The sequence below is a fragment of the Watersipora subatra genome, chromosome 3 (genome assembly GCF_963576615.1).
Source record: "Watersipora subatra chromosome 3, tzWatSuba1.1, whole genome shotgun sequence".
NCBI lineage: Eukaryota > Metazoa > Bryozoa > Gymnolaemata > Cheilostomatida > Watersiporidae > Watersipora > Watersipora subatra.
Window position 1 is genome coordinate 1,633,829 of NC_088710.1, and position 23,446 is coordinate 1,657,274.

The following is a 23,446-nucleotide window of genomic DNA, read 5'->3' on the forward strand; positions in this document are numbered from 1 at the left end:
TGTAAAAAAATTATGTAAAGCTTTTACTTCACATTACATAAGAAATTTTATATAACATAAAGTCTCGTCAGGCCTTGTTCTCAAATTTGGCTTGAATAACAAGAGTTTCTCAGATAGCCTTAAAGATATTACTTTCTCTGTTGTTGTACTTGGAAGAGAAAATTATGTATAAAGATATCTCTACTATATATATTATTACCCTGGCAGTCTTATGTGCTGTGGGAGATCATCAGGTGTGTTTATAAATCACATAGAGTACGTTGGTGAACAATTGTTCAGAAATACTTAGAGGTAATTGATTGGTGTGAGTGTTAGAGTATCCAAGCTGAATGTCACAAGTTATAGTCTTCTTAAAAGTAGTGCTTTATCCTAACCTTTAATCCTTGCCTCTACTGGACAGACAGCCACTCACTCTTATTATTGCAAAGAGATGTCTTTGTTTCACATCCACTTTATTGTAGAGATATACAATTATTCTTTTGGCAATATAGAAACCTTTAAACATATATTTAACTTTACATATGTGTGCATCACCTTAAACTTGACATAAAATTAGCTTAACCATGTGTGATAGGAGCCAGCCGGTCCAGTGTCTGGGTCGACCAATGACTCAGCTTGAGCCGACTCGGTTCCACTCATCCAAGCTCCCTACAAAGATGAACTAAGAAACTGACTTGGCAATTAGAAAAAATGGCAGAGCTTGCTCCACTTGAGCGCTTAGAAAAGAAGAAGCCTCGCAACTCAGAAGCAGAGCTTTTTTGCACTTTATTTATGTGCTTCTTTGTGTACTGCTTATATAGAAATACATACATATATTTTTAACTGCCATTGTGCATTTAATTTTAGATTGGTGAGGTGCAATATCTCTCACCTTTAAATTCTACACTTGAAAACTAAACCAATTGAAAGTGATAAGAAAAAAAGTCGTCGACACAAACCAATAATACCACAGTTAAAATAGATTGGCAAAAAGTGATGGAAAATTTTTACAAGTTGAAAGTTTTGAGTAGATATGCTAATGTTAATAATGATAGTGATAGACTAGGCAGATAATTGTTTGAGAGAAAGAGTACTGAGTAGGCATTCAGTGAAGAATATTGATTTAAGATGGAATATGTTTAATGAGGCATTCAGAGCTCAATAGACAGCAAAGCATTCTGAGAGCTTATTGAGAACAGAAAGTAGTGAAGATGACTTGAAAAAAGAAATTAAGATGATAGTGGTTAAGTTTTGTACAGCGCCCTAGAGGTAGCGTGATTGCGCGTTATTCCAATTCTGTTATCCTAAGGGGGTCTTTTTTTAGTAGCCCAATGTTATATTGATTTGCTGCTGTAGTAATACGAGATGAGGTTCAAATTCACAGAATCTATTTGCTATAATGTCACACACAGGAGAAGTAGGTAGAAAACCGATAATTCAACAAAGGATGGCATTTGCTTTTATATAAGAATGTAAAGCTAAACTATTTTGACATGAGCCGAACGCAAGATATAAAAAGAAATAGAATAACATTACAACACCCATTGTTTTTTCAGACACACAGAGACAGAGGCAACAAGCAAGCAAAGATAATTGTTCTTTGTATAAACAGGTTTCGCTATTAGAGATAACATGTTATGAGGTCAAATATTACATTGGCATTAAATATATATTTAGGGTACGTCAATGTCCGGCTTTGAATTCTATGACGATATTGTTTCACCATCTAATATTATTTGTATATATATAGATAAGGTAAAGTTTGTTAGAATTAATACAAGTTGGAGCGACAACTATTTAGCTTTAACATGAGAATGGAACGATGCTGGTATGTAGAGGTCATGGTTCGGTAAGATGGCTTAAAAATCGGTTGTTGTCGAGATATACTTATCTCACACCTTCCTCCTTAGAAGAAAACTGGGCTGCAATTCTTCAAAGGGTAGCTTAACGAATCTTCAGAGATTGTCAAACTGTATATTTATATAGGCGCAAAAGCAAGGGAATTCATCGTAGCAATGAGTCTTTTTTATTGGTTGAATGCCATTATGTGATAGCATCAGTATTGTCTTTATTAATATTTTGCATCAGTGCTTGGTTGTTCTACTTGTGCGCTGTAGCAATTATACGCTTCCCATTTTTATACACATGTAGCAAAGGTTGTACCTTCGTGTATCTTATCAATTACTCGTGTATGTGGCAGTGGTATCCATCAATGTGTGTAACTTATATCCTGGAACAGAAAAAAAAACATCGGCAAAACATTGGTTTGTACGGTTATAATAATAATCATGATAATATAAAGCAACATCCCAAAAGTACAAAAGAAAAGCCTTACTCTACATACTATTCAGGCTTTGGTCTAAGAGCAAAGATGAAAGGTATAAAAAAATTAGAAGTATAACTATCTGGTGGAGGTCATTCTTAAGCTTTTTCTTAAACTACGCAGAGTTTTCTCTCTCTCTTCTCATGTTTTTATTTCATTATAGCAACTTAACTTATCAAGAAGAGTCTAAGGCAGATGCTGGCATCTATGGTTTCTCGGATACGGTAGAAACTCCAAGTTGAGACTAGGTTGTAGACTGATTTCTTTTGGAAGGGGGAGATGTTGGTAGAGAAATTTTGACTGCTAATTCAGCTGTCAATAAAAGTTACACACTCTATTGCGCGCTAATTTCAAGGACCAATTTAGAATGGAAAATCCAAACCCAATCTCCACATTAATAGTAAAATTTTATGATTTCAGATTTTTAGAACCAGCATTAAACAAAATTTCCTAATCACAACAATGTTTTGCTTTTTTTATTACAATTTGCTTTTGTTCAGGTACTCTTACCAAAATTGATTGCTTCAATAGAAATTTAACTAACATCAACTTAACAACGATCAGTTCTCCTGAAAACTACGCTGATTACTGTTGTTATATATTCATACTGTAATGTGTTTAGGAATAAAGAACCACACGCTAAATATACTACTAAATGTTACGATTACTGAAAGTAATAGACACAGCTTATACCTCTAGGAAACACGAGACCCCCATCAATATATAGTGACTGGAGAGGATGTATATATCAATCTATATATCTTTCTCTTGTGATCTTGTGTTCACGGAGAGTGGAAGATTGCTTCCTTGAGCAATATTACATGGCGTCGTAGGCAGTCTTGTTTGAGGAGAACTGTGATCGGTGACAATCTATTCTAATGTGGTGGTAAATAACTAGTGATATCGGCGATCAATAGTGGTGATATAGTGCTTTGTGATTATCTGTGGTGTATTTTCAGTTGAGTAGTGGTAAGTGGCTGACATTATACAAGGTAAGTGGTGATTATACAGCGATATAGAGGTTCTGAAAGGTGTACGGAAGTAAGTGTAAGCTATTTTGAATATGGCTAAGAGTTTGAATTTTAATGAATTTCCGAAATTAGTAATTAGTAGTGATGATGTTAGTAGATCATGGAAAAATTGGTTAGCTGAGTTTGAGCTAGGTGTTGAGATGATGACTATGAAACTAGGTGAAAAGAAAGTTGTAGTAGATAGTGTTGAAAAAACTTCTGATGTATTTAGAGGTAGAATGAAATTAGTATTATTGTTGAACACAGTAGGTAAGGCAGGTAGAGCAGCTTTGACATTTTGAGGATTTGATCAAAAAAGTTTATCTTTTACATATGATGAAGCCATTGAACTTTTGAAAACTGTATACGAATCTGAGGAAACTGTTTATGTTGAAACAAGGAAATTTCTAACTTCTACTCAGGCAGTAGGAGAAAATGAAAATGATTATTTATTACGAATTGAAGATTTAAGTAGAAAAATGACTTTTAGAGCTGAACATGATGCTTTGAGAAAGAAATTTGCTTTAGCTATTGCAGTAAATGGGTTGAGAGAATCTTCTCTTCAATCTCAGTTAATGCAACAAAATGATTTGAATTGGACTAAGTTGTCAGGTATTTTGATAGCTAAAAAGATAGCTATAGACTCAAAAAGAACTATAGAAACCATTAAAGCAGACAATTTTAATGTAAAACTGAAAGTACATGCCGTGGAAAACAAATCAGAGAGCAACCATAATCAATTTAAATTTGACTCTGATTCAGTAAATGAAGGAAAAGTGAATAAATTATCTTCTAGAAATAAATATAAATCTAGAGGTTATGGTAAAGATAGAAAATCAAGTGAATATAGTAAAGATTATAGCAAGGATAGAAGAAGCTCTAGGAACTATAGTGGTTCAACTAGGGATTCTAGTAGAGAAAGATCACTTGAATGGCATAGGAAAAGTAGAGATAGGTATTCCCGAAGGGATATGATAGATCTAGCCAAAGCTTTAGACGTTATTCACCTCTAGGGAGAGATAAATGCTATGGTTGTGGAGTGAGAGGGCATAAAATCAGATTCTGTTCAGAGGTAAGATGCTATTTTTGTGGTACCAAAGAACACATAGTTAAGGACTGTAGGTTACGTAAGAGTCAAAGGAGAGATTGCCATGAAAGTAGTGGAAGTAGTGAAGGTAGAAGAAGTTCCACTCCCAGAGTAAAGTTTGCTGAGTCTAGTAATAGCAGCTGAATAGGCAAGAAATTTGTCAGAAATTCATTTGTAAATGGTAAAGATATTGAGTTTACTTTTGGCACAGGAGCTGATGTATCTAGTTTGACTGAAAAAGCTAGTAGAAAGCTTGGTTTGAATTTAAAAGAACCCGAGCAAATTTTGAATGAGGCTGATGGAAATAGACTGAATGTTTTAAGAGTAGCTGATGTAGCTATTAAAAGTACTTATAGAGTTATTGATTCATCTGTTTACATACTTGAAGGTTCTAGAAGAAATCTTTTAGGTATGCCCGAAATTAAAAAATTGAATTTTTTAGCAGCTATTAATGCTCTATGTGTGAACGAATTTGACCTCTTGAAGGAATTTCCTAAGACTTTTAAGGGACTAAGAACAATGCCTGGTATTTTCAGTATTGATTTGATATTCAGTATCTAATGCTCAACCTGTTAGATTGTACGCACCTAAGCCTATTGCAGCAGGTTTGCGTGAAAAAGCAAAAAAATTGATAAAATGTTGGAAAGTAAAGTTAAGGCTTGGTCACACGATAACTGAACCGACTTAGGTTTGATTAGGTTCAGAGGTTGTTTCGGTTCGCTCAGCTCAAATGTCACACAGCAGCTGAAATCACTTCACTTCCTGTCTATTTCTGAAATCGATACAATGGATGTCATTGATGAAGATATAGATATTATTCTTGCTTTTACTTGCTTGCTATTTTACACCTACATTTTTCTCAGACAAAGAGATAGGCATCAGACAGAGAAATAATATTGGATACATATTATGAACATGACTAGGAATGAAAACAGCCTCAGGTTGAGAATTGACATTTTTTAAATGTGCAGCGTGCTCGCTAGAATTTTAACTAGCCAATAAAAGCACAGATTCGGCCACGAATTATGAGCAGGACCGAAACGGTTCGTTCTAGCCCAAAATGTTTTTGGCCGAACAGTTTACAACTGACACTGACGTCGTTTTGCGTCGTTTAGTTTGTTTCGGCTCTCGTGTGACCACAGCTTCATAGAACCTATAGAAAAAGCAACTGATTGGTGTTCTGGTCTTACCATTGCTTCAAAACAGGGTGGTAAGATTAGAATGTGTGTAGATTTGACCAGTTTAAATAAATGTGTTAAAAGGGAAGTATATTGTTTACCTAGGATTTCATACATGTTAAGTAAATTGTCAAAAGGAGTTATGTTTTCAAGACTTGATGCTAATTCCGGATTTTGGTAAGTTAGATTTGGGGAGAAATGCAAGGAATTAACAACATTTGTAACCCAATGGGGTAGATTTTGCTTTAAAAGAATGTCTTTTGTCATATCTTCAACCTTTGAATTGTTTCAGAGGGAAATGGAAAAGATATTGAAAGATTTAGGCAAAATTGTATGTTTGATGGACAATATTTTAGTTTACGGGAAAAATATAACCAAACATTGGGCAAGATTTACGTGCAGTTTTGAAAAGAATTAAGAAGTCTGGAATGAGAAAAGAAAAAGGTAAATTTGAATGCACTAAAGTGAAGTTTTTAAGACATTTGGTTAGCAGTTCTAGTATTAAACCAGACCCAAGTAAAATAAAAGCTATAGTTGAAATGACACCTTTGAGAAGCAAAAAGAAGGCCGGAGATTTACTGGAATGGTAAAATATTTGACAAAGTTTAATAAAAAGTTAGCTGGTTTATGAACTCCGATTTATGGAGTAACCGGTAGTAAATCGGAACGGTTCTGGGGTCCTGACCAACAAAAAGCTGTTTAGAAACTGTTTAGAAAGGAATTTCTAATAGTTCAGTACTATGTACTGTCGAGATAAATGCTAGACATAGAGTCTCCGCTTGATGCTAGTAAAAATGCATTAGGTGCAGTTTTGCTACAGTATAACGAGGAGGGTGCGTGGCAACATGTAGAATACGCTTCTACGAAAATGGCTGATACTGAATGTAGATATGCCATGGTCAAAAAGGAAGCTTTAGCTATGATGTGTGCGTGTGATATATTTGATTATTATTTAGTTGGTAGAAAAATTAAAATAGAAACTGACCATAAGCCTTTAATTGCAATTTTAGGCGTAGAAGATTTGTCCAAGTTACCTGTAAGGGTACTATGTTTTAAGTTAAGACTAATGAGATATGATTGTTATATTTTCCATACTCCTGAAAAAGATATGTTAATTGCTGATTTGCTTAGCCATCTGATCAGTGGTGCTGTTTGTGATGAAGTAAGTAAGGCTAATTGTAATAAGTTAGAAGCTTATGTTAACTCGATAGTTTCTTCATCTGCAAATGGAAATGTGAAGAAAAAGAAACTTAGGGAAAAGGTTAGTAAAGATTCCAATGCTCTAAAGTGTATAGAGTATTTGTATTCTGAATGGGTCGTCTGAATTGGATGATTTTAGTAAAAAACTGATTGGTTTATATGGATTTAGAGAGAGATTAAAGATTTATAATAATATGTTGTTATATGACTCTAGGTGGTACATTCCTAAATCATTGAGACCACAGTATTTGGAAATTTGTCATGAAGGTTAATTAGAGCAAACCAAAAAGTTGTAGACAAGCTCAACGTCTTTTTTGGTGGCCTGGTTATAGTAAGGAGATTGGAGATATATATAAATAGATGTAATGTTTGCATTATGCATAGTCAAGTCAAACACCAGTTTATGTATGAAGAAGAAATACCTTTTAAACCATGAGAGGTGATAGGTTCAGATACACTTGTGTTTGATAATGAATATTATCTAATAGCCATAGACTACTATTCGAAGTGGATAGAATGTCTGCATATCGTATCTCAAACTGCTAGTGACATTATTTGAGTACTTAAGTATCTGTTTTTTTCAATTTGGTATACCTAATGTTATTAGATCTGATAATGGTATTTGTTATCCTGGTAAAAAATTTTAAAAATTTGGAGAGAAAATGGGTTTCATTTTAACTACCGGTAGCCCACGGTATTCTTGTTGTCATGGTTTAGCAGAAAGTGCTGTAAAAATTGTGAAAGGATTATGGAAGAAATGTGAAGATAAAGATGTGGCTTTGTCTGTGTATAGAACTACACATTTGTCATCAGGATATACGCCAAGTGATTTGATTTTTGGTCGAACTATTAAGTCAAATTTAGGTTTCCCATATGAAAGTCATGTGGACTATAAACTGTTTAAAAAAGATAAAGTTAGACGTAAAAAGAAAATTTAAAAACATGGGATAAAAAGTATAGAGTTTCCAAGTTAGATGAGTTAAAACCTGGTCAAATGGTTTATGTGAAAGCCCTTACTGATGTACTGTAGGTTCAAAAGGTATAGTTTTGAGAAAGGATAAATCTCTTGAGAGTTACTGAGTTAATATGGGCATGAGTGAAATTCGTAGAAATAGAAAAGACTTGTTTTTGTTTAATTCTGATGACGAGAATACATCGTCTGACTCTTCTGATGATAATTGTCTTCCCTTGTATAGCTACTTCTCAAAAGAGAGAAACTCTGAAATAGTAGAAAATGCTAATGATTTATATGAAAGTCAGGAAGACATGTTTCCTGATTTAAAGATCCATGAAAAAAGAAAGGAAACACCTGGTGTTGCTGAACATGTAGAGAGAACTCCTGGCGTCAGTGAACACGAGGGAGAGACTTTTGTTGTTGAGGATAAGGTTGTTCCTGGAAATAGTAATGATTTGCCTAGAAGAAATTCTAGAAGCGGATTTGTGCCTGTTAGTAGAGAACCTGTTGTCACTAGCTCAGGTCGAGTTAGTAAACCACCTAAGAAATATGATATGGAGTATTATAAATGAATTTGTTTATAGTTTCAGATTGATATCATACCATTCTTACTATTGACTGGACTATTACTTATGGCTAATGCTGGCGATTCGCCGAGAGGGGGCGGTGCTAAGAGAGGCGGTGCAAGTAGAGGCAGGAGTGGAGGTGCAAGAAGAGGTATGAAGGTGACGAAGGGCGCTGAGGGTAACTTGGTTTTTAGTAAGCAAAAGGAGAGCGGAGTCAGGTAAGAACCAGAGCGAAGGTAAGAAAGAAGTGTATGGTAAGCCAGGTAACATTAAGTGTGTTGTTTGTAAAACTTTTAGAGACCACTATGCTGCTCAGTGTCCTAAATTTATTTGTTATAACTGTAAAGGTCAAAGACCTTATGCTGTCGATTCCAAAAAGACATTGTTTAGATTTTGTGGAGAGTTAGTCAATGAACTTGAAGGTTGTACTCTTGGTAGGTTTTCCTATAAAGATATTGCAGCGGGTATTAAGCGCAGGGTAAAAAATAGTAACAATAGAGAACCTGATTCTAAGTTGAATAGGCCTAATTCGAGCTTACCCTTTGTTGCTAAGGTTGATAGTTTTGTAGAGGAGATAGAGGTCTGAGTCTGTTTTGACTGAGGCTGCCATCGAGCAGAGGAGAGCTATGATCTTGCATAGGAGGAGGGAAGTAGAGGAGCAGTACAAACGCGCATTGTTTGCTATAGAGGGAAACGAGAAAGTTGGAGGAGGAGATTTAGAGTGAGAGGGACTATAGAAAGGCTCTGTTGCACTTGGCTGCTGTAAAGCAAAAGAGCGCTCAGAAGAGGAGTGCAAAAAACGCAAGTTCTGTATTTTCTACTAGAAAGGAGAGTAAGGTTGATGAATCCAAAGAGGAGATCCGACCTGAAACCTCCGTTGTGAGAGTAGTGCTTAGCAAAGATGCTAGTAGTGTGAAGAGTAAGGTTGAGGAACCCAAAAAGGAGGTCCAACCTGAAAGCTCCGTTAATAGTGGCAATGACGACCAGCTTGCTGGCTCTGAGCCAAAGAGTGGCAATGAAGGCCAGCTCGCTGGCTCTGAGCCAAAGAGTGGCAATGACGACCAGCTTGCTGGCTCTGAGCCAAAGAGTGGCAATGACGATCAGCTTGCTGGCTCTGAGCCAAAGAGTGGCAATGAAGGCCAGCTCGCTGGCTCTGAGCCAAAGAGTGGCAATGAAGGCCAGCTTGCTGGCTCTGAGCCAAAGAGTGGCAATGACGACCAGCTTGCTGGCTCTGAGCCAAAGAGTGGCAATGACGACCAGCTTACTGACTCTGAGCCAAAGAGTGGCAATGAAGGCCAGCTTGCTGGCTCTGAGCCAAAGAGTGGCAATGAAGGCCAGCTCGCTGGTTCTGAACCAACAGTTACAGGTAACCCGGTGGTAATGAATGTGCAATCTGGAAAGACTGATTGGTACAAGAAGATTGTTAGTATGGAGGAAAATATTCTGTTAAATTATGATGAGGTAGATTGATATGGCTTTGGTTTTGACTAAACTTGTTAAATTTGTGATAATAGATGATTGAATAAAGACAAGTAAGTAAACAGAACAATGAGTGAGTAGAAAATTATGTATATATATAGCTGATCTTGGAAATTTGGTAACTATGATTATGATCAACTATGATTTAATGCTCTTGTGATTATCTAACCTGCTTATCTTGATAACCCTGCTTGATTAAATTTAGCACTGGCTTGAAAAGAGATTATTTGTTCTGCTAATAGTGGTTGCGCTTGGGTGAACCACCAGTAGTTGGTCTATTAATTTAGTTAACGGTCACAAAAAGACTAAAATTTTTTCAACAGGGCCATGTTGGACAGAGAGCAGCTAATTACATGTGACAGCCGGAAAAAAGTCATATTTCCCTACACTCACTTATATATCCAGCCAATAACCCGGCAAATAAAATTCTAAATTTCCTGGAGCCTTTTAGCAGATATTTTGAAATTTTTTTATAAATGTATAAAATTATATTTTACACAATATTGTTTTATATTTTAATAAATATATAAACTGTTCAAATTTATAATAAATATATCATATTTGATAATATTTATGAAATGGAGTACATTTATAAGCAAATTTTTCATTTTACCATAGCAGATGTTTTGAACTGCTGGAGTTTTCAAGGCGTAGTTTCCAGCAACTTTAAGCAATTTCCCAAAATAATAGTATCAACTACCATGGTTTTAGTGAAAAGTTGTTGTTTGCATGTAAAACTAGCCTTCAGAAAATTCTTGAATTAAAAAAACTGATAAAAGAGTAAAAGCCACTAAAACCAATGATGATAACACAAGAGTTAAAGACAACAGCTATCATGGTGTGTTTTAGCTTCAATTAGCATTATTGACTAAATGCAAAATAGAAAATTACCAACAAAAAACTTTATCTCAATATTTAGACTAACCTTGACTTTGTGAAAAATAACAGACAGACCGTGACAGTGGTGGATACGCAACAAATAATGAATAAGATAGCCAGAAGAATATTCTGATGAACCCTTAATGAGAGCCACTATAGACCTCCGTATGGTTATGTTATGTTTATGGCTAACACGAAAGATACTAATTTAATGTAATACTTAAAGGTTGATTTGCAACAAATTTTACATTACAGTTATTTGGTATCAAAAAATTCACCATGTCTTACTCTGCTATATTGTAGGTCCAAAATATGTGGAAATGTGATTACAAGCTCTTAAAAGCTCAAAAGCGAACAGTTAAAAAAACGGCCGTAGGTTGGAATCCCTTTATTTCGATGGCATACTCAACCTGGCATTTTTATTGTTTTGACACGTGATGTTATCGCGTAAAATGAAACACCAATAAAAGGCTCAATATAAAACTTCTCATAGCACTAGTTTATTACAAATACTTTGAGTTTTACCGGAAAGCCCTTATCAAATATAGATACTCGCAACTTTGCAGTTTCATTTGAGCTTGGTCTAATCATCTAGTCATAATCTGATCATTTGGCCCATATTTTCCACCAAATGGCGCAAACAACTTCTGTGGCATTTTTCGACCAACACAGGTGACCAACAGGCTTCTCATAATTATCAAAAGATGATATGCACCTCTTCGAGCCAAGGTTAAAAAAATGTATTAATTTTCAGGCTATGCTTTGAGATATCATTGAGGGCTTTGAGGGCTCAGAGTGACAGCATTACGAGGATAATGAAATAGACACCTAAGGGCAATAGACATGGTTTTATTGAATGCAGGAAATTTATCTGTAAAAATATTTCGACAAATGAGGTTGCATAAAAGTGTAAACAGAAGCGCATCGTGTTCAACTACACCACGTGTGAGCCGTTTTAGAGAGGGATTCCAACCTATGGCGTTTTCGTGATGGCTGTGATTAACTATTCGTTTTTGAGCTTTCAAGAGCTTTTAATTACATTTCCACATATTTTGCACCTACAACACAGCAGAGTAAGACATGGTAAACTTTTTTATACCAAATAACTGTAATGTCACATTACAGATTGCAAGTCAACCATTAAGATCTCTCACTACAAAAGTTGTCTCCCCCACTGAAAGTTATAAAACTGACAATCAGTTTATTTTACATGAAAGCTGATCCATTGCTTATCTTACAAGCTTCATGCTTAACATTATTGAGTCTAGTGTCTGAGTTGGCTATTATTCTAACTCAGATTCTCCCAATGTTTATATTTTGAGTGTGGCTGTTTTAGGAAACCAATTTTTACCTTTGTGAGACATCCAAAGGTATGGCCTCAAGACAAGGTCTCTAGATAGCTCTAAAAATTTAAGCTGCACTGAGAAGAGGATAAACCTGGTGAGATCCTTGCATGAGTAGCTCAAATGAAACTTTAGCATAAGAGAAGTTTTCTGTAGAATATGTTGTCAAACAAGGCTGGGTTTTGCCACCAACCTATTTTTCCCTATTTCTTGGTGATATGCTTGAAGTTGCTTCTGAAGACAGAAGCAAAGGAGTCTGCATTCAAACAGGACACAATAACAATCTCTTCAGAGTCTCTTAGTTCAAATTCAAATCACGCAAAACCAAGTTTTTTGTCAGGGAGATCTTGCTCGCGGATGACAGCGCTGGTTGCGCACTCAGCTGAGGAGATGCTCATAGATTGGCTTCTCAGCGCTGCATCAAAATTTAGTCTAAAGATAAACAAAGAAAACGAAATGTCTGTTTCAATTTGTATAGCTTCCACCACCAGATCTTACAGATATCCTGATAGACAACAAACCCTTAACTTACTGTACAAATGTTAGATAGCTAAGTGGGACCGTATCTATCAATGCATGAATTGACGAAAAAATTAGCACAACTTGTTTTCTCATTTTGCCACTCATTTTTTGTGGATTTCGCGGTGTCATTTTACTCTCTATAGTTGTTATAACTTTAGGAGTTGGGATTCAGATTAGGTATCCTGGTCAGAGTGAATAATTTCAGATTTGTCAAGTAGACAAACAGTCCTTCCAATGCCTTGGCTATTATAGTATGTGCTGATAAGTTTAGATTTAGTTTTGATAGTGTGTCTGAATCATGGTAGTTTTTTGCGCTTTCTCTCGTTCATTTTCTTTTTCTCTGTCTCTCATGAGCATACACACCTTTACATGACTTTAAATTGATCTGTTACTTTTATTCTTTTCAGCAAAAAAATAGCAATATTGTTTATGTCTAAAATAAAGTAAAAAGTTAATGTATTTTTACCAGAAAAAGTGCAATTGTTGTCTGACCGATTGTTGTCTGACCGAAGGTCTGGCGAAGGTTAGAGTGTAAGATAAATTATCACATTAAACAGGACTCGAACTCATGACATTCAGCTCAGTAGACATTCTACGTAATATCTGCACTAATCAAGCGCCTAGCAGTCAAAACCATAGAGCTATTTATTCACTTCGCTTTATAGGCACGTCTGATGATTTCTAATTGCATGATTGACCATAAGGGTACTAGTAGATACAATAGACATCCCAGACATCTCTGTATGTCTTTTTCCTCTTTTAACTGCGCAACGAAAAAAACGCTACTTTTAAGGCTAATTATAAGACTCTGCCATTTCAAAAGAACTTTGAGAGCTTGCACCGACTTGACACTTTACGTTATGTAGAATTTCTTACGAAATACGATGCAAAAACTTTACATAAACCTTTTACGTTCTGTGAAATTTATGTAAAAAGAGGTTTACTTTATAAGATAACCTACTGACTGCATAATTCTCTAGCTTAGTCACTTATCTTCACCATAGTTATTTTAGGAGTCAAAAAATTGAGCATTTCTGACTATGTTACTGTCTTGACTATCACTGCAGTTTCTAGGATGTTAATTTTGTCATTTCCATAGTCACATCCATAGTCACTGTAATGTTGTAAAGATGGAGATACTCATATTTAACAGTCACAAAGAAAGGCTGTCTCCTCCCTTCCATTTGCTTATACACTTCCTGAATGCTACATCAACTTCTCGTAAATCCCATGACTACATGCAGCGGCTATGACCTCAGATATCAGTATAGCCTGGGTTCTGCCGATCCGATCATACAACATGCCATTTTTTCGGTTGGCATCAAAATTACCAACGAGCACTTTTGGTAATTTAACTTATTACTGATGTCCTTTATCTGACTCCCTTAGGCTTGTCTCCACATAGTGTGCTTCTGGCTCATCCATCCCTGTATCACAGATGAAAGCCCCCTTTCTTTTAATGCCAGTACCGCCGTCAGTATTCCTCTCTCCACCACAGTGAGCCCTACCACAGTTACCACCATCCCTACCCATGCTTCCACCATCACTGACTAGCCTGGAACTTATTGTTTGAGTCAACCTCAGCTACTACCTCCTTTGTCATAACCTCACTCTTACTAAAATAAGTAGACATGAAAGGTTTCCTGTAGGAAGGCCTTTCAAGACTGTGTCTGATTTTATGGGAGTTAGCACCGCAGACCTGGGTGTCGGTTTAAGACCTACACTGTATTTATCTCAGTCTGACCATTGCTTTTATTACTACAGTTTCCATACTTTTTTATACGGTGTCTATGACTACTCTTAGGAGAATATTCACCGTACCCTCTATCATACCCTCTATGGCTACCTTTTGGGTACTGTGTTCGACTTCATTCTTCTGACAAGCTGGCAACTTTTTTTGTAATTTGCTTTTCATGACATCTCCACTACTTTCTGGTCTCAATAAGCTGTCAGAAATTTTTGCGGTCTCTCGAGTTCTGAATGCCTCATTCAACATATTCCATGTTAAATCAACATTTTTTACCAAGTCCCTACTCACTTCTTCATCTCTCAAACAATTAACTGACACAATTAAAACAAATCTTAGTCTATCACCATCATTAGTAACCTCGACTAATCTACTTGAAACTTTCAACTCGTAACGAATTTTATCATTTCCACCAACAGGTAAGAGAAAAAATTTAAAATTGCAAGGAACTTTTTATCCTTCACAAACATACTGTCCTGGCTTCCATAATATTTTTATGAGCTTTTCATAGCTTTTTATGAGTGTAATCCGCACTATTTAGAGCCTCCCTGCACCTCTCAACACTTCTCTTCACCTGCATCCAATGCCTCTAAGTAACGGCATCAACTTAGGTCTACCCTTCATAACAAGCTGTCTGTTAACACTTTTTGCATTCATAACCTGCATTCTCCTAACTGCACCCTTAATGCATAGCTTCATTTCCTCAACAAACATCTCGTGCAAACTGTTGCAATGCTTGCCGAAAATAAGCTTCAGGTAACCCACTAACTCAGGAACTCAACTAACTACACATCACCACTAACTACACCTATTCATTTAACGTCACGATACAATTTATTCTAAACCTCCTCTCCTTTTTCCCCTTGTTAATTCCATAAATACAATAAACCCTTATTATATCTATGATTAATTCTCACTTCCTACCTTTTCACAAAAAACAATAAGTAAACTTTAATATCTCATCTCATCTGCACTTCTCCACCAACAACCCTTCTACACCTCGTGTCACATTGCAACCCTGCTACTGCATTTCTCTTACACCTGCCATCCTTACTTTACACTTGCACCCCCATTATAGCAAACTGACAGGCTGTATTCTTGATCAATCACTAGTAGCTGAACACACTATGGCATAACAACACTATAGCATAATGCTTTTCCAGGTCCGGTAAGCAAAGGTTTTGAACAATGTCTCAGACAAATAGTATTAAAAACTGTGATTTTGATAAAAACTGATATTTCTATGTAAAATTACTTGAATGTAAAAAACTGGTAAATGAGAAAAAGCAACTATATCCAATGATTGTAACACAAGAGTCAAATCCCACAATTATCATGGTCAGTGTTTTAGCTTAATTAGCATGATTCATTAAGGTAAAAACTTAAAATTCTAAACAAACTATTTTATCTCAATATTGAAATTAACCTTGATCTTGTGAAGAATAACAAGCAAACCATGATAGCAGCAGATACTCGACAAATAATGGATAAGACAGCCAGAAAAATATTCTGATGAACCCTTAAAGGGAGCCACTATAGACATCCATAACATCTGCTTCATGGCTAACAAGAAATATACTCTTTTATTTAATATAATGCTTAAGATCTCTCACCAAAGAAGTTGTCTTCTTTTACTAAAGGTCACAAAAACTGACAAATATCGGTTTATTTTACATGAAAGCTGATCCATTGCTTATCTTACTAGCTTCACGCTTAAAATTATTGAGTTTAGTTGAGACATCAAATAGTAAGATGTTAGAATATGATGTTAAAATATGCTAAAAGTAAAGTTCAATTATAAATTTTAACAATAATTAACAATAAGCTGTGCAATTTTTATAATGCTAAATTCCCCATAGGATCTTTAACCATAGGGTTAACTATTTTGGAATACAAATTGGATTATTGTAGAATACATCGTTTTCTATTTGTTTCGTTTTGGTAAACTTAAGATTTAAATATCAAGTTAGACTTGATTAATTTATTGTCCTTAATCTACCAGAAGATGTTTGAATATTTTTGCATAATCTGGCAAGGGCTGACAAGGAATGACTAAACTAGGGGTTCCTGACCAGGGAGAAATCCCTCCCTTAGGGAAACTTTGAATATACAAGGGAGGAACAGAGGGGTGTCTTATTTGTTGAATTTTTAATTTATGTCCTGCAGTGCCATGTGAGTTTGAGTTCCCTCATTTAACATCTTGGTTTGATCTATAACACTAGTTGCTAATAATGAGCTAGTAGTCAGAACCCAGATATATGTGAACACATTCATCTAGATTTTGATTGGATAGTAAGTTAACATAGTCATAAACCAATTCACTGCCATGCCGAAGGTCATGTATTGTTGTGCGTTGTATGTGTGATGCATGAAAATTAAAAACATGCTGTTATATGTTTAGATGTGTACAATAAAATGCGATTATAAGTTGTATTGGGGGTTTTTAGTAACGTGATTTAAAAGTGTGTGGGGAATCAAATTTATGGGAAGGCATGATGGGGAACTGAATACAAAAGGTTGGGGATCCCTAGACTAGACCAACTTTAACAAAGTCACAACACAATTGCAGTAGACGCCCGTACAACGTAAATAATTTGTTCTGAAAACATTTAAAATTTAAAGACTTTATGTACATGTAAATTGCCTAATCAGTTCTAAGATTTTTTCAAACTCACTCCTTTGACCCTTCAAAAAGAAAAAACTAAACTTACTTTTTTAATATAATGACTGTACAGTAACTGTGGCATTATCGGTTTGTACGAACAACTTATTTCTTTTTTCTTATCATTTTTCCTTGGTTTAGAGTTCATGTGTAAAAAAAGTCTGGGAATTATCACACCTCACAAACCTAAAATCAAATGCACAGCAGTAGTTGAATATATGATATGTATGTATTTCTATATAAGCAGCACACAAAGAAGCACATACATGTATACTGAGAAATTATAAGTATGTAGTTGTATATCAGTAAAGCAATGAAGCACATATTTTGAGAATATATAAGTATGTAGTTGTATATCAGTAAAGCAATGAAGCACATATATTGAGAATATATACGTTTGTAGTTGTATATCAGTAAAGCAATGAAGGACATATACTGAGAATATATAAGTATGTAGTTGTATATCAGTAAAGCAGTGAAGCACATTTATTGAGAATATATAAGTATGTAGTTGTATATCAGTAAAGCAATGAAGCACATATACTGAGAATATATAAGTATGTAGTTGTATATCAGTAAAGCAATGAAGCACATATACTGAGAATATATACGTTTGTAGTTGTATATCAGTAAAGCAATGAAGCACATATATTGAGAATATATACGTATGTAGTTGTATATCAGTAAAGCAATGAAGCACATATTCTGAGAATATATAAGTATGTAGGTGTATATCAGTAAAGCAATGAAGCACATATATTGAGAATATATACGTTTGTAGTTGTATATCAGTAAAGCAATGAAGCACATATTCTGAGAATATATAAGTATGTAGGTGTATATCAGTAAAGCAATGAAGCACATATTTTGAGAATATATACGTAGGTAGGATCTGACACAGATTGTCAGATCTGTCAGATCAGACTCTGCTGATCTGACACACTTGACTGCCATATGGTACTAGTATAGATAATAGAGGTACCCTTACATCTCATTCTCTCTCAAGTGCGGCAAAAGAGAACACAATTTTTTAGGGCTAAGAGACTCTTGTTATTCAAATTGAATTGAGACCTTGTCCGGAGAGACTTCATGTTATATGGAGTTTCTTCAGTAATGCATAGCAAAAGCGTTACATAAACTATCTACGTTAAGTGAAGTTTACATAAAAATAGGTTTACATTATAGGAACATCTACAGCTGCATTTAAAATGAAATAGCTTCAATGACTACAATGATGTATCCGACAATTTATTGAGTACTTATGTCTAAAAAGAGAACTACAAGTTTTTCAAAGCATCTAAACATTGATCAATATATGCCGTGGGCCAAAGCAGTTTATCTTGGGTAGTTTAGCTTGCATTTCTGTTGGTACCGCTGTTCAGTGGCAATTTCTTGTGCTGACTTGATAGATTTGATGGTGCACAATTCATATCTAATGAATTACCATGCCTGCCATTCCCACTAGTGAGAGGATTATCACATTTTTGGTTTGGTAGATTTTAAGAAGTTGTCTCCTTTTGACTTTTGGCAATCAAACCTTTTGACACAGGCGGTGCTTCTATAGCACTTGCCCATGGTAAAAATATTAATTGCCCACTCTCTTTTTTATTGGACATCTACTTATCTGTTTTTCTTAATTCAGCCCTTCTCTTTCCAACAATCTCTGAAGGAGTGTGTGCATCATGCCTATTATGTAGCATCTACATAATGTATCTATTTTGATTATATTTTGATCTATTTGATTATGTATGTACAATAGTACATACCTTTATGGAAAGAGACAACAACACAACTTGCCAATGTACCATTTTCTTCCTTACATGGGTAAATACTAAATAAGAAAAATGATGAGTATGCAGAGGTGCTATTGTCAGCATTATGCCCCCCTCTGATATTCTGTAAGCAGTTATATGCAGGTACCAAAAATCCAGCTGCCAAGGGAACAGATGTGTCACTGTCAAGGCAAAGAGAAAAGAGACACAATGACTGATTTTTCTCAATTCAGCAACTCTCACAAGCAAAACGGTAATATTTTTCCTTCCAAACCAGTAGCAAAGATGGAGTTGCAATCCCTTCATACAGAAGGTCAAGTGGCCAGACAACTTCTCTTGACCTGATAAAAAAATCCACTTCATCACGAAAGCAGCATGGTTTTGATTTTCTTGCTGAATTTGGTTGAAAATGTTTCAAATAGGTCCGCTAAAAGTTATAATGAAAGCGAAGATTGAAACTAAGAAGTGATAAAATTTTAGTAATAAACAACTGAAACTCAGTAAAATAGGTGAAAAGTACATACTAAAACTTAGCTTCAAGTGTGTGCGTGTGTGTTCAGTAAGGTAAACTTAATTGAAATGAATTCAAAGTTTTTTGTTATACGTACATCTGTCCTGAAAGTAAGAACTTTCTATGGTACGTAGTACTGCACATAGTACATTGTAACGTTACATTTTAAAGCAGATCATAACCAATGAATCTACTAAATATAATAAAGTTGCTATAGGCAACTATAGCTACTCAAATTGACATACTATAGTGAAACTCGAATAACTCAAACTTCACGGGACCGAGCGAAAGTGTTCGAGTTATCAGAGTGTACAAGTATCGGAGCACTGTCATAAGTCCATGTATTTATCAGTAGATACATGTACCTATACAAACTATATATAAATCTAAAGCATAGATTGCTTGTTGAAGTTAAAAAGCTTTTCATGTGGATTGTTAAAAAATTTTATCAGAAAGTATAAATATTTTTCTATCACTTGAGATTTGTTTGCTGTGTTAGGTGATGTGACTGCCAGGGCGCTCTTAGATTAAAATTGGCAAAACTTGATCGTGGTTAAAACGTTCAGAAGAAAAACTTTTTTTCCCTGAGCGTTTTAACCAATATCAATTTGGCCGATTTTACTTCAAGTTTATCTGAAAGTTACCTTGCTTTTCCTTGCTTTCGGAGGGCCAAAGCAAAGCAGATGTTTGTTTAGTAAAATTTGATTTTTTCAAACTTTTAGAAAAATCGTTAGCGAAAATACTTTGCCGATGGTGGTAATAACGACGCCTAAGAAGTACTAAAAGTTGATGTTTATCTCTATGGCTTGGAATAAAGTGATATTCTAAAGTAATAACAACCATCTCGGTAGCCGTTGGAAAAAAGACAGTTCGAGTTAATGGTGTTAAGGTCGAGTTATCTGAAGCAATTTATCATTACGTGGAAATGGACCAAACAAATCCGTTTGAGTTAACCATGTGTTCGAGCTATCTGAGGGCGAGTTATCCAAGTTTGACTGTATTTTGTTACTATTTTTCAATATGTACAGCATTTACAAAAAATTTTGACGATTTTAATCAGGGATTTTTGCATTATATAATTACTGCGTAAGAGGGTGCCAACGGAACTTCTTTTCTAGACATCTCTTGTATGCTCGACCAACAGCCTAATAGAATGAGCATACGGCTTCTGAAAGCTCATAGAAAAAATGACCATCAATCATAATTCTGGCAACATTAAGAACAAATGTGCAAAATATTTGCAATGTGATAATAGATAAATTTATATTGCTGTAGCAGATTAAAAGTATACTGTCATAAAATATTTTTGTTATTCCAACTACGCAGACGGAGCATCAGATGGAAGGTGGATTCTTTTTGAATATTGCATTCTGAGAGTGCAAGCATCTGCCAGTTGGTTGTCAACAAGGATCAACCGTTGACGGTTTGGTGGAATTTCTTCCCTGCCTTGAATTTTCGCTTTCACATTCTCCATGGTGTAAGAGGCCTCGGCTTTCAGTCGGATGGTCTTGCTGGTCAGTGTTTTAACAAAGATCTGCATACTACTACTCGAACAGAGCACCAGATTGGGGGTGGACTCATTCCGAATATTGTAGCTAGAGAGTGTTTGATCATCTTTAAGACTCCGACCAGATGAGGAAAAACATTGTTGGTCCAGAGGAATTCCTTTCTTGCCTTGAATTTTTGCTTTCACGTTCTCAATAGTGTCGGGGGCCTCGACTTCCAGTGTGATGGTTTTGCCAGTCAGTGTCTTGACAAAGGTCTGCATTCCATCACGCAGACGGAGCACCAGATGGAAGGTGGATTCCTTCTGGATATTGTAGTCCGAGAGCATGCGAGCATCTGCCAGTTGCTTGTCAACAAAGATCAATTGTTGATGGTCTGGTGGAATTCCTTCCTTGTCTTGAATTTTTGCTTTCACATTCTCAATGATGTCAAAGGCATCAACTTCTTGCGCGATGGTCTTGCCAGTCATTGCTTTAACAAAGAACTGCATACCACCACTTGAACCGAGTACCAGATTGAGGGTGGATTTTTTCTGAATGTTGTAGTCTGAGAGCGTGCGACCATCTTCTAACCGCTTGCCAGCAAAGATCAAACGTTGCTGGTCTGGAGGAATTCCTTCCTTGTCTTGAATTTTTTTTTCACACTTTCAGTGGTGTCAGAGGCCTCAATTTCCAGTGTGATTGTTTTGCCGGTCAGTGTTTTAACAAAGATCTGCATACCACCACTCGAACAGAGCACCAGATTGAGGGTGGAATCCTTTTGGATGTTGTAGTCAGAGAGTGTGCAAGTATCTTCAAGACTTCGACCAAATGAGGACAAGCAAGGCTTGTCTGGAGAAAATCCTTCCTTGTCTTGAATTTTTGCTGTCACGTTCTCAATGGTGTCAGAGGCCTCGACTTCCAGTGTGATGATCTTGCCAGTCAGTGTTTTGACAAAGATCTGCTTACCACCACGCAGAGTGAGCACCAGATTGAGGGTGGATTCCTTCTGAATGTTGTAATCTGAGGGCGTGCGACCATCTTCTAACTGCTTGCCAGCAAAGATCAAACGTTGCTGGTCTGGAGGAATTCCTTCCTTGTCTTGAATTTTTTTTTTCACACTTTCAGTGGTGTCAGAGGCCATAATTCCCAGTGTGATTGTTTTGCCGGTCAGTGTTTTGACAAAGATCTGCTTACCACCATGTCGATGGCGCATCCGATGGTCGGTGAACTCCTTCTGAATATTGCAATTATTGCAGTCTGAGAGCGTGCAAACATGTGCCAGTTGCTTGCCAACAAAGACCAAATATTGCTGGTCTGGAGAATATCCTTGCCATTCAAAACTTTTTGTTTTTTCGTTTTTAATGGTGTCAGAGGCCTCAACTTCCAGTGTGGGGGTCTTGCCGGTTAGTGTTTCATCAAAGATCTGCCTAGCACTACCCAAACAGAGGAGCATCAGATGTAGAATTATCAACATTTGGTTTCCACCAACTGTCAGTGTTCTTTGATGGAGAGGATAACCTGCCAGCTCTTCTACAAAATTACCAATAAAGTGGTTTTATTAATGATTAGAGGAAGTTGTATTCATTGATAGAATATATAGACTTCAATATATCCAACACGTATTGTATCATCTACGATATATCTAACATGTATTATATCACTTATGATATACCTAAAATGTATTGGATCACCTATGATATATCTAACATGCATTGGATCACCTATAATATATCTAACATGTATTGTATCATCTACGATATATCTAACATGTATTATATCACTTATGATATACCTAAAATGTATTGGATCACCTATGATATATCTAACATGTATTGTATCACCTATGATATATCTAACATGTATTGTATCATCTACGATATATCTAACATGTATTATATCACTTATGATATACCTAAAATGTATTGTATCACCTATGAAATATCTAACATGTATTGTATCAACATATCATTTTGTTACCAATGTACATTACAGATATAAAATGTTGATGATTTTTACCAGGGGGTGTTTGCATTAAATAATTACTGTGAGTCTCTATAACACTCTATACAACATTTTCGCCTTACGATGCCAACACCAAAGCGAAATAAAATCATATAATTGTATACAAAACCATTTTTCATTGTATTAGCTGTATAACAGACTTTGTTCATCATTACTTGCTAATTATTCGCATTCACATGTAAACACTTTTACTGTTGTTTATTTTTTTTCCTAGTTTATTTGACCAGTTTATTTTATTTATTAGTTTATTTTTTTCCTAGTTTATTATGTTTTATTTCATAAAACATTTTTCTCATAATATTAAGTTTGAAAGTTAAAATGGCAACTGTTGTTATGTTATATAAAATAAAAGTTTCAGTGCAAAGACTTTCCGTTACGTGGGCAACGCCTAGGTAATAAAATAGTCTTTGCGCAGAAAGCTTATTTTTATTTAAAGGTTTACTTGCAATAAAATTCACATTACAGTTATTTGGTATCAAAAGATCCACCATGTCTTACTCTGTTGTGTTGTATGTGCAAAATATGTGGAAATGTGATTACAAGCTCTTGAAAGTTCAACAACGAACAGTTGATCGCCGCCATCACGAAACTGCTGTAGATTAGAATCTCTTTCCAAAACGGCTCAAATGGGACGTAGATGAACACAATGGTTTATGTTTACACTTTCACACAACCTCATTCGTCGAAATACTTTCACAATTATACTTCATGCATTAAATAAAAC

The 23,446-nt window shown here is 35.6% G+C and overlaps 1 protein-coding gene and 1 pseudogene across 1 annotated transcript in view; one reads left to right on the plus strand and one right to left on the minus strand.

Moving 5' to 3' along the window:
* LOC137390265 (polyubiquitin-A-like) overlaps positions 1 to 23,446 on the plus strand; it is a 253,552-nt gene that overhangs the window by 103,332 nt on the left and 126,774 nt on the right.
* On the minus strand, positions 20,507 to 22,174 carry LOC137392086 (polyubiquitin-like; annotated as a pseudogene).